The 16755-nt window shown below is 42.3% G+C and overlaps 1 protein-coding gene across 2 annotated transcripts in view; it reads left to right on the top strand.

Annotated features, from left to right (window-relative positions):
• Positions 1 to 16755, top strand: part of LOC129839377 (homeobox protein OTX1 B-like) — a 52664-nt gene that overhangs the window by 22088 nt on the left and 13821 nt on the right. The gene's annotated exons all lie outside the window — the stretch shown is intronic.

Raw genomic sequence — 16755 nt, forward strand, 5'->3', positions numbered from 1 at the left:
AGTACGCAAAAATAAACACCATGGAACCACGCAGCCGTCATACCGCTCAGGAAGGAGACACGTTCTGTCTCCTAGAGGTGAACGTACTTCGGTGTGAAAAGTGCAAATCAATCCCAGAACAACAGCAAAGGACCTTGTGAAGATGTTGGAAGATACAGGTACAAAAGTATCTATATCCACAGTAAAACGAGTCCTATATCGACATAACCTGAAAGGCCGCTCAGCAAGGAAGAAGCCACTGCTCCAAAACCGCCATAAAAAAGCCAGACTGCGGTTTGCAACTGCACACGTGGACAAAGATGGTACTTTTTGGAGAAATGTCCTCTGGTCTGATGAAACAAAAATAGAACTGTTTGGCCATAATGATAATCGTCTCATCTGAAGACATAAGTCAGGAAGTTAAAGCTTGCTCGCAAATGGGTCTTCCAAATGAACAATGACCCCAAGCATACTTCCAAAGTTGTGGCAAAATGGATATGGATTAAATGTCAGGAGTTGTGAAAAACTGAGTTTAAATGCATTTGTCTAAGGTGTATGTAAACTTACGACTTCAACTGTACATACGCAGTTACATATATATATTTTTTTTTTCTTACTGCTCTAATTACGTTGATAGCCAGTTCATAATAAACTCAGCAACAAAAAAAAACGTCCCTTTTTCAGGACCCTGCCTTTCAAAGATAATTTGGAAAAATTCAAATAACTTCACAGATCTTCATTGTAAAGCAGGGGTGTCAAAGTCAAATGGACGGAGGGCCAAATAAAAAATTTAGCTACAAGCCGAGGGCCGGACTGTTCGAATGTTCATTGAAAAATGTTTAAATGACGCATATAGTCTAGTGAACCTAATTGAACCTACTGAAAAACTAACAAATATATTCCAATATGATCAGATAAATAAAGCAATATTTTCTTATGGCTCTGTCAGTAATCTTTAATTTTCAACAGACACAAAAGACAAATTTCCTTTATATAAAAATCCCCATAACATGAACATTAAATGAAAGAAACCGGTATTCAAGGCACCATCAGTAGCCTATATTTTCTATTTTAGCAAAAGTGGGCTAAATTTACTTCAAAGAAAAAAACAATAATAGCAATTTTCTATCATCCACTCAACTGAAATATTTTTAAAATATAATTGGATTGAAATACAATAAAATAAAGTGCAAAAATCTATTAATCAAAAACAACACTTTGTTTAAGGAGAAGTAACATGCAGTGAAAACAAATATTAAACTTGAACTTTTAAACTTGAACTGAGTAAAAACTCTAAATATGTGATTGCACAGTAATGTTCACTTGTTTGAGGTTGAGGGTGATACTTGGTGGTGTCCCATCTTTTCCACAAGTTCATCAATGTTCGGGGTAAGGCTCTGAGCTGAGGAAATCCTCAGAATTGAGTGGAGGTGTTCAGCAGTAAGTCGACTTCTGTGTGATGTTTTGTTCAGGTTCATCAAAGAAAACAGTTGTTCACACAGGTATGTGCTGCCAAACATAGACAACGTTTGAGCAGCCTGGATGCGCAGCTGGGGCATTGTGTCGGGGAGGAAACGGGCGAACTCCGCAGCACCCACTGCCGCATATTTTGCCCTCAGTGCATCATTGCATTGGAGGTCAATCAACTCCATTTGGAGGTTTGGTGGTGAGCTTTCCACGTCAACAGCAAATGGGTTACCGAGCAGTTCCAACCTGCTTTTTTGTGCTTCAAAGTCAGCAAATCGGCGTCGAAAGTCAGCGGCAAGCATACCTATTTTATCAGCCAACTGTGCGCTCGGGAACGCACTGGTAGAGAGCTTCACTTTCATGGTCTGACAGCTGGGAAAGTGGCTCAAATTTTCTTTCCGCATCTGCGTCTCCCACAGAGTCAGTTTGGTTTTAAATGCCTTCACTGTACTGTACATATCAGAGATGACATGATCCCGACCCTGCAGCTGCAAGTTCATTGCATTCAGATGACTCGTAATGTCACACAGAAAAGCCATTTCACACAGAAACATTTCGTCTCGGAGTTGTGTTGTGTCTTTCCCTTTGCTGTCCAAGAACAGACAAATCTCCTCACGAAGCTCGAAACATCTTTGAAGCACCTTTCCCTGGCTTAGCCATCGCACCTCTGTGTGATAAGGCAAATCACCATGCTCCGTTTCTAACTCCGTCAGAAATGCCTTGAACTGGCGGTGATTCAAACCTTTGGCTCTGATAAAGTTAACTGTGCGCGTGATGATGCTCATTACATGCTCCATTTTCAAGGCTTTACCGCACAACGCTTCCTGGTGTATGATACAATGATAAGCTGTCAGCTCACCTGTCGCGTTTTCCTCTTGCATCTTTTCCCGTATCTTCGCCACCAGTCCGCCACCAGTGTCCACACATCGCAGGTGCTCCGTCGGTTGTCAAACCCACGAGTTTTTCCCAAGGCAGCTCCATCTCATTTACACATCTTGACACCTCTTCATACAAATCATGCCCCGTAGTTGTGCCATGCATAGGACGTAAAGCCAAAAACTCCTCTGTCACGCTTAGGCTGGAGTCCACTCCGCGGATGAAAATTGACAACTGGGCAATGTCAGAAATGTCGGTGCTCTCATCCACAGCCAAGGAATATGCAATGAAATCTTTTCCCTTTTTCACAAGCTGCTCTTTTAGATTGATGGACAACTGGTCTACTCTCTCGGCAATGGTGTTTCTGCTCAGACTCACATTTAAAAAGTTGCCTTTTTTCTGGGCAAACTTCGTCACAAACTTTAATCATGCAGTTTTTGATGAAATCCCCCTCCGTAAATGGCCGGGCTGATTTAGCGATCTCTTCTGCCAAAATAAAACTGGCCTTGACAGCAGCCTGGCCTTGTGATTTGGCTTTTTTGAACAGAGCCTGTCGAGATTTGAGGCCTCGTTTTAATTCCTCTGCCTTTTGTAGCCTTTGTTCCATGTCCATATTCTTGTTTTTGTCCGCGTGTTTCGTTTCATAATGTCGTCTCAGATTATACTCTTTCAGTACCGCCACACTTTCTCCACACAGAAGACACACAGGTTTTCCAGCTACCTCCGTGAACATATACTCCGACTCCCACCTTGTTTGAAACCCCCGGTTCTCAGTGTCCACCTTCCGTTTTGCCATTTTTGATGGGTATCTGAAAGTTAATTTTACTGTGATGCTGACGACTGCTGTGCCAATAAATATTGAAATGAAGCAGCTTACTGCTCGGTGCGTCACCGTTGCATTGTGGGAAATGTAGTATTGGTGCGTGTAAAAGATCTGCGGGCTGCCGGCTTGCTGCGGTCTGCGGGCCGGTTCTAATAATAAATCAAGATCATCCCAGGGGCCGTAAAAAACCTTCTCGCGGGCCGGATGTGGCCCGCGGGCCTTGACTCTGACATATGTGTTGTAAAGGGTTTAAACACTGTTTCCCATGCTTGTTCAACTAACCATAAACAATTAATGAACATGCACCTGTGGAACGGTCGTTAAGACACTAACGGCTTACAGACGATAGGCAATTAAGGTCACAGTTATGAAAACTTAAGGACACTAAAGAGGCCTTTCTACTGACTCTGAAAAACACCAAAAGAAAAGATGCCCAGGGTCCCTGCTCGTCTGCGTGAACGTGCCTTAGACATGCTGCAAGGAGGCATGAGGACTGCAGATGTGGCCAGGGCAATAAATTAAATGTCTGTACTGTGAGACGCCTAAGACCGTGCTACAGGGAGACAGGACGGACAGCTGATCATCCTCGCAGCGGCAGACCACGTGTAACAACACCTGCACAGGATCGGTACATCCAAACATCACACCTGCGGGACAGGTACAGGATGGCAACAACAACTGCCCGAGTTACACCAGGAACGCGCAATCCCTCCATCAGTGCTCAGACTGTCCGCATGTTACGGATACAGGTGTCCTGTGTGTATTTGTTTTCTCTCCTTCTGCCCTAGTCAGAGGTGGCAGTCATCAGTCGCCAATCAGAAGACACACCTGCTCCTTTTCCCTTACCCAATGAGACCCCATTTCCCTTGGTTTAAAAGAAACCCAATCAGTTGTCTGAAGCTATCTCTCTTGTTTTTGCGCCTACCTCTCACATTGTCCGTTATCATGTGAGTATGTATTGCTGTGGTGTATGGCTGTTTGTTTGTTGGTGGGAAAAGGGGATACCAAGGCAAGTCGCCCTTGGGCATACATTACCCATAGGAAAACTTTGTCTAAGTACCCTAGTTAGAACTGGGCGGACCACCCACTGTATTTTGTTGGTTAGTTAGCTAGCTGTTCTTGAAGCAAGTAAGACTAGCTTAGGGGTTTTTGAATATTTATTATTTCTTTCCTTGGGTCCAGCTCAGCCCCCCCCATTACCGTGTTTTTGAACAATAAACCTAAAGTGTTTGACTGTAGGTTTATGTTGTCTGTTGTTTTTAGTTCTCACTGTTCCTTTTCACTGTTATGATTTGCATAAGATATGTTACGGGTCTCGTTTCCATCCCCCCTACACAGCAGGGCCAAAGAAGTTCGTAACACCGCAATAAGCTGAGAGAGGCTGGACTGAGGGCTTGTAGGCCTGTTGTAAGGCAGGTCCTCACCAGTCATCACTGGCAACAATGTCACCTATCGGCACAAATCTACCGTCGCTGGACCAGACAGGACTGGCAAAAAGTGCTCTTCACTGACGAGTCGCGGTTTTGTCTCACCAGGGGTGATGGTCAGATTCGCCTTTTATCGTTGAAGGAATGAGCGTTACACCGAGGCCTGTAATCTGGAGCGGGATTGATTTGGAGGTGGAGGGTCCGTCATAGTCTGGGGCGGTGTGTCACAGCATCATCGGACTGAGCTTGTTGTCATTGCAGGCAATCTCAACGCTGTGTGTTAAGGGGAAGACATCCTCCTCCCTCATGTGGTACCCTTCCTGCAGGTGCATCCTGACATGACCCTCCAGCATGACAGTGCCGCCAGCCATACTGCTCATTCTGTGCTTGATTTCCTGCAAGACAGGAATGTCAGTGTTCTGCCATGGCCAGCAAAGAGCCCGGATCTCAATCCCATTGAGCACGTCTGGGACCTGTTGGATCGGAGGGTGAGGGCTAGGGCCATTCCCCCCCAGAATTGTCCGGGAACTTGCAGGTGCCTTGGTGGAAGAGTGGGGTAACATCTCACAGCAAGAACTGGCAATTCTGGTGCAGTCCATGGGGAGGAGATGCACTGCAGTATTTATTGCAGCTGGTGGCCACACCAGATACTGACTGTTACACAGCATCATGCTGTGGGTATGTTTTTCAGCGGCAGGAACTGGTAGTCTAGTCAGGATTGAGGGAAAGATGAACGGAGCAAAGTCCAGAGAGATCCTTGATGAAAACCTGCTCCAGAGCACTCAGGACCTCAGACTGGGACAAAGGTTCACCTTCCAACAAGACAACAACCCTAAGCACACAGCCAAGACAATACTGGAGTGGCTTCGGGGGCCAGTCTCTGAATGTCCTTGAGTGGCCCAGCCAGAGGCCTGATCGGTCCCGATCTAACGTCTCTGGAGAGACCTGAAAATAGCTGTGCAGTGATGCTCCCTATCCAAACTGACAGGGCTTGAGAGGATCTGCAAAGAAGAATTTGGAAAACTCGCCAAATACAGGTGTGCCAACCTTGTAGTGTCATACCCAAGAAGACTCGAGGCTGTAATCACGGTGAAAGGTGCTTCAACAAAGTTCTGAGTAAAGAGTGTGAATACTTATGTAAATGTGATATTTCAGTTTTTATTTTTAATACAATTGCCATAATGTCTAAAAACCTGTTTTTGCTTTGTCATTATGTGGTATTTTGTGTAGATTGATGAGGGGAAAAAAACTATTTAATACATTTTAGAATAAGGCTGTAACTATTCTATTTTCAATATATTTTTTGCTGTGATGTTTCACAAAAGTTCTGAACCTATATACATTTTACTGACACAGTATATTTTACATTTATTATCTTGTTGTTATTAGTCCCACCCTTAAGCTCCATTCAGCTCCTCCCATCTATCTCTTAACACCATCCATATTGGATTTCTGCCATATATTTTTCAACTGTGCTGTGATGCTTCACAAAAGTTCTGAACCTTTTTATTCTCATAGTTTCTACATATTGTAAATTAAAGATAAAGATGTTGTATTGTAAAATATTTGCACATTATTATCTTTTAAAAATTCTTCAAGCTCTGTCAAGTTGGTTGTTGATCATTTCTAGACAGCCATTTTCAAGTCTTTTCAAGTTGAATAACTATGCCACCCAACATTCAATGTTGTATGGTAAGCAACTCCAGTGTAAATTTGGCCTTGTGTTTTAGGGTATTGTCCTGCTGGAAGGTGAATTTGGCTTTGTGTCTGTTGGAAAGCAGACTGAACCAGGTTCTCCTTGAGGATCTTGCCTGTGATAAGCTTTATTCCATTTATTTTTTATCCTAGAAAGCGCCCTATTCCTTGGTGATGACAAGCATACCCATAACATGAAGCAGCCATGCTTAAAAATATGAAGAGTGGTACTCAGTGTTTTGTTGGATTTGCCCCAAACATAACACTTTGTATTCAGGACATAAAGATAATATCTTTGCCAAGTTTTTTGCAGTTTTACTTTAGTGCTTTATTGCAAACAGGATGTATGTTTTGGAATAATTGTATTATTTACAGGCTTCCTTCTTTTCACTCTGTCATTTAGGTTAGTATTGTGGAGTATCTACAATGTTGTTGATCCATCCTCAGTTTTCTCCTATCACAGCCATTAAACTCTGTAACTGTTTTAAGGTCACCATTGGCCTCATGGTGAAATCCCTGAGCGGTTTCCTTCCTCTCCTGCAACTGAGTTAGGAAGAACGCCTGTATCTTTGTAGTGACTGAGTGTATTGATACACCATCCAAAGTGTAATTAATAACTTCACCATGCTCAAAGGGACAATAAGTGTCTGTTTTTTTTATTTGTTTTTTTTAACGCATCTTCCAATAGGTGTCCTGCTTTGCGAGACATTGGAAAACTTCCCTGGTCTCTGTGGTTGAATCTGTGTTTGAAATTCACTGCTCGAATGAGAGACCTTACAATTATCTGTATGTGTGGGGTACAGAGATGAGGTAGTCATTATAAATCATGTTAAACACTATTATTGCACACAGAGTGAGACCACGCAACTTATTATGGAACAATTTTGATCACATTTTTACTCAAGAACTTTAGGCTTGCCATAACAAATATGTTGAATACTTATTGACTAAACCTTTCAGCTTTTCATTTGTAATTAATTTGTAAAAATGTCGAAACACATGATTCCACTTTGACATTGTGGGGTATTGTGTGTAGACCAGTGACACAAAATCTAATTTTAATCCATTTTAAATCCAGGCTGTAACACAACAAAATGTGGGAAAGTCAAGGGGTGTGAATACTTTCTGAAGGTATTTTCTCTGTCAAAATACCATATGTAGCTTTTGCTATTTTTAAGAGATTACACAATGATCTGGATAAAGGCAAAATAATTGAGCAGAACTTGGATAACGGTTGTCCAGGTTGACGTTAAACAGAGAACACTCTATGTCCATTTCGCAATCAATGAAGACCCTTTCAATCACAAGTGCTTTATACCTCGAGATTAGTTTTGCTGACTTAAGGAGCTAGACTACTCTGGTATACCCCACCATCTGCCCCTAACTCCAACCCCTTCACAGAAATAGTGCAAGGATACTGCCAGCCTTTTCACTCACTTAACAAGAATGCTCCAAACACAGGCCCACTTCAAGTAATTAAATCAATCCCTTTGTGCTTCTCCAATATTCTCCTTCAGTGGGTGACTGCCCCACATCTGATTATGACTCTTCATGCATATTCAGGGTGAAGACCGCTCGACTTCGTCCATAACGAGCTCTTACTTTTATGTTTGTGTCATGAGCTGATCATGTTTGCCATTTTTTCTTCTCCTTTTTTTCATCTTTTCCTTCTCCTTTTTGGAAATCTATCCATCTACCTCTTAGTCTGCAGTTTGTTTCAGTGAGTCGTCAGACTGCAAAACGAGGAGTGGTCACTTCAAACGGCCATGTAGGAAAAATAACGTAGATGAGGAGAAGTTAGGGTCGAAGCCCGATAGACAAATTGGATTAGTGAGTATTGGATTAAACGGAAAACGGAGGGATAACAAACAAGAAAAGCTGGCTGTGATCACAGGGTTTAATATATTTATTTTCCTCTCCGATCCCTTTCTTCTCCCTCCCTCTTTTATTTCTTTTCTTTTGGAGTAAAGACCCCTTGGCTTAAGACAGACTTATTAAAACCCGGGATTAATTTGTAATGCTCCCTTAACCCTCCGGGTCAACTGAAGATTTGTTATCTAAAGCAAACAGGGAAAATTGTACTATAACAACGCGACAAGAGCTTTAAGTCCATTTCTGTTGGTCTTTTGTGAGATTTGAGGTTTAGAGGAAGGTGTTATCCCAAAGATATATTTATTTGAACAAGGAAAACGAACCCTAGCAGGATATTTTGGATGCGTGTATGCATATGTGTACGATGCAAAGCCTTGATAGTCCATCCTTAAAATGTTGAAATTGTGCACCTCATGTCTCAATGAATCAATGAAAACAGACACACATTCATTAAAAAATAACTTGAGCCATATAATACTGAACATATTGAAACATTAAAAAAGGAACACTAGCAATCCTGATAAACCAGAAACAACAAAGGAGAATCATCAAGCCTAATTCTATGAGCGTATTCACAAAAGGCCCTCATTTCTAATCAGCCGAAGATCCAAAGTAATAGAATTGAGACACTGGGCCACTCTCATTAGCTTTATCTTTTTAATGTAGCGGCGGCTAAGATGGTAATCTTAATCTTATTTGGTTATTGAGGCTCTGCTCGGGTCTCCCTGGTTGGTTTTCAAAGGCCTTTGGGGACATAGCCCAGTCCACATAAGCCCGGGCCCCACAAACCACAAACTGCTGCCTCAATCCCTGCAACAGCAGCTCAATCTATTCCACAAGGTCGTAGTTCAAGGGGCTCAAGGGGTTGAGCTGAGGAGCAGGGGGACTGCCTGGGAGTAGTAGACCACCCTCCTCAAAGATCTCCTCTGGAGAACCAGAGGTCTACCGCCATCCCTGAATCTTATGTCACGTATGTCAGTCCAAGCTGTTTCCAGGCCAGTATTGAGTATTCGGAAAGCAGCTCAGAGTAGGAGTACTGATTTAGGATCAATTTTACCTTTTTAGATAGTAATGGATACGATTACGTTGACGGGGTGGGTGGACCTGATCCTAGATCAGCACTCCTACTCAGAGACGCTTTGAGTACAGGCCCTGATCTAGGACCAAACATTTAGCTGTGATGACCTTTTATTTCCATTCAAGGAAGGCTAATTAGACACAACCCCATTTTATTACCTTCCCACTAGAACAAAAACTAGTACAACAATTACATTTTTAAGTGTTTTATTTGTATATAATATTTCGCATGACATTGTTCAAACAGTGAATGTTTTTGCCAAGAATCTGGAGTGGGACAAGAGGAAACGTCCTGAAGCATTGTTTTAACTCTTTCATATTTCTGCCTTTTCATCGTTATTTGGCCCCATATCTTTTTCATACACTTCACACCTGAATGTGAAAATGCCATTCTGTGCATCTGCAGTTAAGAGATGCTTCTCTTCCCAGGAAACAGAAACATCATACCACCCTCCCACTCACTCACATTCATACTGTATAGTACAATGACATCTAATGGTATTTGAGTTCTGCTATCTATCTGAGCATGTTGTGTGTGTGTGTGTGTGTGTGTGTGTGTGTGTGTGTGTGTGTGTGTGTGTGTGTGTGTGTGTGTGTGTGTGTGCGCAAATGCCTTCTCTGGTGATGGTACTACACACTTGTGCCTAGCAAAGTCACACACCTGCTCTTGCAAGTGCAGTAATCTAAGCTGTTTGCCCAACAAAGAAATACCAGTTTGTCTATTGACATAGGGCATCGTCCTAAGTGTCTCATGTTTGTCTATTTAATACACATTTAGCACACATCCTGTGGTGCGCTGTCAGTCACAGGTGTTCAAACAAAGTCCTCTGGATCACAAATAAAAGTTATCTTTATCAGGGTGTGTGTGTGTGTGTGCCTGCCTGTTTTTACAAGTCTGTACCAGTGCTATTAAAATTGGATTGGGTTTGTTTGCTACAGTGCCTTAATAAAGTATTCACACCCCTTGACTTTTTCCACATTTTGTTGTGTTACAGCCTGAATTTAAAATGGATTACGTTTAGATTTTTTTGTCACTGGTCTACACGCAATACCTCAATGTCAAATTGGAATTATGTTTTTTGAAATGTGTACAAATAAATAAAAAGCTTAAATGTCCCCTTTGTTATAAAGTTTGGATGTCGTATCAATACACCCAATCACTACAAAGATACAGGCGTCCTTCCTAACTCAGTTGCAGGAGAGGAAGGAAACCGCTCAGGGATTTCACCATGAGGCCAATGGTGACTTTAAAACAGTTACAGAGTTTAATGGCTGTACTAGGAGAAAACTGAGGATGGATAAACAACCTTGTAGTTACTCCACAATACTAACCTAATTGACAGAGTGAAAAGAAGGAAGCCTGTACACAATACAAATATTCAAAAACATGCATCCTGTTTTTAACAAGGCACTAAAGAAAATCAATTTTACTTTTGGTCCTGAATACAAAGTGTTATGTTTGGGGCAAATCCAATTCAACACATTACTGAGTACCACTCTCCATATTTTCAAGCATTGAGGTGGCTGCATCATGTTATGGGTATGCTTGTAATCGTTAAGAACTGGGGAGTTTTTCAGGATATAAAATAAACGGAATGGAGCTAAGCACAGGCAAAATCCTAGAGAAAAACCTGGTTCAGTCTGCTTTCCACCAGACACTGGGAGATGAATTCACCTTTCAGCAGGACAATAACCTAAAACACAAGGCCAAATCTACACTGGAGTTGCTTAGCAAGACAGTGAACGTGTTACCGAGTGGCCGAGTCACAGTTTTAACTTAAGCCCTCCAAAAAGGGTTGTCTAGCATTGATCAAGAACCAATTTGAATTTTTTAAAGAATAATGGGCAAATGTTGCACAATCCAGGTGTGCAAGCTCTTAAAGACTTACCCAGAAAGACTCAAAGCTGTGAAGGTGCTTCTGCAAAGTATGGACTTGGTTGTGATATTTCGGTATTTCATTTTCAATAAATTTGCTAAAATTTCTAAAAACGTTGTTTTCATTTTGTCAATATGGGATAGTGTGTAGATGGGTAAGAATTGTTTTTATTTTATACATTTTTTATTCAGGCTGTAACAACAAAATGTGGAATACGTGTATAAGGGTATGAATACTTTCTGAAGGCACTGTATATGGTAATTATCAACTATGATTGTTGCCCATGTACAGTGGCTTGCGAAAGTATTCACCCCCCTTGGCATTTTTCCTATTTTGTTGCCTTACAACCTGGAACTAAAATGTAATTTTTTGAAGGTTTGTATCATTTGATTTACACAACTTACACCACTACCACTTTGAAGATGCAAAATATTTTGGGGGGTGAAACAAACAAGAAATAAGACAAAAAAACTGACAACTTGCTTAGGTTCATTGTCCTGCTGGAAGGTGAACCTCCGTCCAAGTCTCAAATCTCTGGAAGACTAAAACAGGTTTCCCTCAAGAATTTCCCTGTATTTACTGCTATCCATCATTCCTTCAATTCTGACCAGCTTCCCAGTCCCTGTCGATGGAAAAACATCCCCACAGCATGATGCTGCCACCACCGTGCTTCACTGTGGGGATGATGTTCTCGGGGTGATGAGAGGTGTTGGGTTTGCGCCAGACATAGCATTTTCCTTGATGGCCAAAAAGCTCAATTTTAGTCTCATCAGACCAGAGTACCTTCTTCCATATGTTTGGGGAGTCTCCCACATGCCTTTTGGCGAACACCAAACGTGTTTGCTTATTCTTTTCTTGAAGCTATGGCTTTTCTGGCCACTCTTCTGTAATGCCCAGCTCTGTGGAGTGTACGGCTTAAAGTGGTCCTATGGACAGATACTCCAATCTCCGCTGTGGAGCTTTGCAGCTCCTTCAGGGTTATCTTTGGTCTCTTTGTTGCCTCTCTGATTAATGCCGTCCTTGCCTGGTCCGTGAGTTTTGGTGGGCGGCCCTCTCTTGGCAGGTTTGTTGTGGTGCCATATTCTTTCCATTTTTTAATAATGAATTTAATGGCGCTCCGTGGGATGTTCAAAGTTTTTGATATTTTTTTATAACCCAACCCTGATCTGTACTTCTCCACAATTTTGTCCCTGACCTGTTTGGAGAGCTCCTTGGTCTTCATGGTGCCGCTTGCTTGGTGGTGCCCCTTGCTTAGTGGTGTTGCAGTCTCTGGGGCCATTCCGAACAGGTGTATATATACTGAGATCGTGTGACAGATCATGTGATACTTAGATTGCACACAGGTGGACTTTATTTAACTAATTAGGTGACTTCTGAAGGTAATTGGTTGCACCAGATTTTATTTAGGGGCTTCATAGCAAAGGGGGTGAATACATATGCTGGCACCACTTTTCTTTTCTTTTTTCTTTTTTAAACAAGTAATTTTTTTATGTCACTTCACCAATTTGGATTATTTTGTTTATGTCCATTACATGAAATCCAAATCCAAATTAATTTGAATTACAGGTTGTAATGCAACAAAATAGGAAAAACACCAAGGGGGATGAATAGTTGGAGTAATTAGCTACAGTGCCTTCAGAAAGTATTCATGCTATGACACTCCAAATTGAGCTCATGTAACAGTATAACTTTAAACCGTCCCCTCGCCCCGACATGGGCGCGAACCAGGGACCTTCTGCACACATCAACAACGGTTGCCCACGAAGCGTCGTTACCCATCGCTCCACAAAGGCCACGGCCCTTGCAGAGTAAGGGGAAACCCTACTTCAGGTCTCAGAGCAAGTGACGTAACCGATTGAAATGCTATTAGCGCGTACCCGCTAACTAGCTAGCCATTTCACATCCGTTACACTCACCCCCCTTTCCGCAGCAACCAGTGATCCGGGTCAACAGCATCAATGTAACAGTATAACTTTAAACCGTCCCCTCGCCCCGACACGGGCGCGAACCAGGGACCCTCTGCACACATCAACAACAGTCACCCACGAAGCGTCGTTACCCATCGCTCCACAAAAGCCGCGGCTCTTGCAGAGCAAGGGGAAACCCTACTTCAGGTCTCAGAGCAAGTGACGTAACCGATTGAAATGCTATTAGCGCGTACCCGCTAACTAGCTAGCCATTTCACATCCGTTACACTCAGGTGCAACTCATTTATTTTGATCATCCTTGAGATGTCACTACAACTTGATTGGAATCCACCTGTGGCCAATTAAATTGTTTGGATGATTTAGAGAGAAACACACCTGTCTATATAAGGTCCCACAGTTGACAGTGCAGAAACTATACCATAAAGTCCTAGGAACTGTCCCTAGATCTCCTAGATAGATATCTTCATGAGGCATATATCTGGGGAAGGGTATAAAAAAATGTCTAGAGTGTTGAAAGTTTCCAAGAACCTGGTGGTCACCACCATTGGGAAATTGAAAAAATATGGAATTTCCCAGACTCATCCTAAAGCTGGCCATCCAACCAAACTGAGCAACAGGGCAATAAGGACCTTGATCAGAGAGGGGACCAATAACCCAAAGACCACACTGACAGAACTACAGAGTTCCTTGGCTGAGAAAGAAAAAGCTTCTAGAAGGATAACCGTCTCTACAGCACTTTAGTGTAGTGGAGTGGGTCGAGTTCCTTGTTGTCCACATCATCAACGAACTATCATGGTCCAAACACACCAAGACAGTCGTGAAGAGGACATGACAAAACCTTTTCCTCCTCAGGAGACTGAAAAGATTTGGCATGTATCCCCAGATCGTCAAAAAGTTATACAGCTGCACCATCGAGAGCTTCCTGACCGGTTGCATCACCACCTGGTATGGTAACTGCTCTGCATCTGACTTTAATGTGCTACAGAGAGTAATGCGTACGGCCCAGTACATCACTGGTGCCAAGCTTCCTGCCTTCAAAGACCTAAATAATAGGCAGTATCAGAGGAAAGCCCATAAACTCCAATCACCGAAGTCATAGACTGTTTTCTCTGCTACCGCACAGCAAGCAGTACCGGAACGCCAAATCTAGGACCAAAAGGCTCCTTAACATCTTCTACCCCCAAGCCATAAGATTGCTTAAAAATGAATAAATTGGCCACCGGACTATTTACATTGACCCCCCCTCCCTACAGTTGTTTTGTACACTGCTGCTACTCACTGTTTATTATCTGTGCATAGTCACTTCATCCCTACCTACCTACATGTACAAATGACCTCAACTAACCTGTACCCCCGCACACTGACTCGGTACCGGTACCCCTTGTATATAGCCTCGTTACTGTTATGTCATTGTGTTACTTTTCATTATTTTTTACTTTTAGTTTATTTGGTAAATATTTAATTAACTCTTCTTGAACTGCACTGTTGGTTAAGGGCTTGTAAGTAAGCATTTCACGGTAAGGCCTAGACTTATTGTATTCGGCGCATGTGACAATGTTTGATTTGATTTGACTTTACCAATCTGGGTATTATGGCAGAGTGGCCAGACGGAAGCCACTCCTGAGGAAAAGGAACATGACAGCAATCCTGGAGTTTGCAAAAAAGCATGTGAAAGACTGAGATCATAAGGCAAAAGATTATGTGGTCTGATGAGACAAAAATGTAACTCTTTGACCAGAATGCAAAGCGCTATGTCTGGAGAAAACAAGGCACAGCTCATCTGCCATTTAACACCATCCCGACCGTGAAGCATGGGGGTGGCAGCATCATGCTATGGGGATGCTTTTCAGCAGCAGGGACTGGGAGACTGGTAAGGATAGAGGGAACAATGAATGGGGCCAAATACAGGCAAATCCTTGATGCGAACCTGCTTCAAAGTGCAAAAGACCTTAGACTGGGGCAAAGATTTACTTTCCAACAGGACAATGACCCCAAGCATACATCCAAGCAACACTGGAATGACTTCAGAACGAGAATGTGAAAGTCCTTGAGTTGCCCAGCCAAAACCCAGACTTAAATCCCATTAAAAATCTATGTAAAGATCTAAGTTAAAAGATTGACTCAGGGGTGTGAATGCTTATGTAAATGAGATATTTCTGTATTTCATTTTCAATAAATTTGCAAGGAAATATAAATACATGTTTTCACTTTCTCATTATAGGGTATTGTGTGTAGAAAAAATATATTTCATCAATTTTGAATTCAGGCTGTAACACAACAAAATGTGGAATAAATCAAGGGGTATGAATATTTTCTGAAGGCACTGTTTTTTTCCGATTGGAATAGAAAAGCAGTTAGAAAATCAATTGAAGTTCATTTCAGTTCCACAACAAAAAAAGCAGAGTCATCACGCAAAGTGGTTAAATTAGCTTTCTTCTCTTCCCTGTCAAGAGAAAGTGTGATCAATTTCTCCTCTCGTCTATTACTATTGGTAATCCCTACCCAAATTGCCCTCCATTGCAGTTTGTGTATCAGCTATTTGCAGTGGATTAATGCGAGTCACTGGTGGCAAGTGTTCAAATCAATGTTTATTAATGGTTTCTTTAAGTGTTTAAAGATTAAGTAATTAACATATTGATGAACTTTTCCCAAGTTGCCCAGGGAGAAAAGAGCTTGTAGTGGAGATGCTGAACTGAAGCCGGTTTCAACACTGAGGTGGAGAGTCAATGTTTCTGGGGGATTTCTTAAATAATACTGTGCCTGTAATATCATTATTGCTGACTTTGAATAATGTCATCATACAGTAGTAAATGTAGCATCTGGGTCAGACTCCAGTCTTTGTGGATAATGTGTAGCTCTTAGACTACATATTTATCTATTTGTAAGAAAGTAATTTAGGCTTTTCTCCATCTTCTTATAACGTCTTCCGATTTGTGTTATATCCCTGTTACGTTGAATCAACGTCTGTTATGTACATTTTATACCAGTGACAGTGTCTGCCCTCCCTGCAATAGGGAGACGGGTACACTCAGTCACTCCACGTAGATTGATTTTGCCATTCGACGGCGACCCGCAACAACCCTTTGGCTCGCCATGGTAATTCCCTCTCGCACCTGATAAGGTACCCGATCCATAAGAAATCAATTGTAATTAGTTTGGGGGGGGGCTTGGCTTAGGGGACTCTGCGCTCTCTTTTGTTTTTTTCTCTTTCAGGCGTCTTTCGGCGTACTTGTTTATTATTCTGCCGCCAGTCATCTGCACACCTGATATCAGTTAATCTCCTGATTATTAAGTGAGGATTATTGATGGAAGGGGGAACAGCTGTATTTTCTTCTGCGCTCCTATCAAGGACGTAAGGTTCTAGATCTATCTATCCTTTGAATAGCTTTGCTTGGTTACTCAGTGCTGCTCCTGTCAGAACCACATTGTGTGTGTGTGTGTGTGTGTGTGTGTGTGTGTGTGTGTGTGTGTGTGTGTGTGTGTGTGTGTGTGTGTGTGTGCGTGTGTGTGCGTGTGCCCTGTGTGTGTGTGTGTGTGTGTGTGTGTGTGTGTGTGTGTGCCCTGTGTGTGTGTGTGTGTGTGCCCTGTGTGTGTGAGACCCCCTTGTTGGGACTGACGGCTAGCTGTCAGTCTGACAAACGTTAGCGTAGTCAAAGGGAGGCGAAGGTGAGACTGACTCCGCAAGGTGACAGCAAACAAACAGTGAGGTGTCGAAAGTTTGCCAAATAAAGTCA

This window comes from Salvelinus fontinalis, chromosome 40 (assembly GCF_029448725.1).
Source record: "Salvelinus fontinalis isolate EN_2023a chromosome 40, ASM2944872v1, whole genome shotgun sequence".
Classification (NCBI taxonomy): Eukaryota; Metazoa; Chordata; class Actinopteri; order Salmoniformes; family Salmonidae; genus Salvelinus; species Salvelinus fontinalis.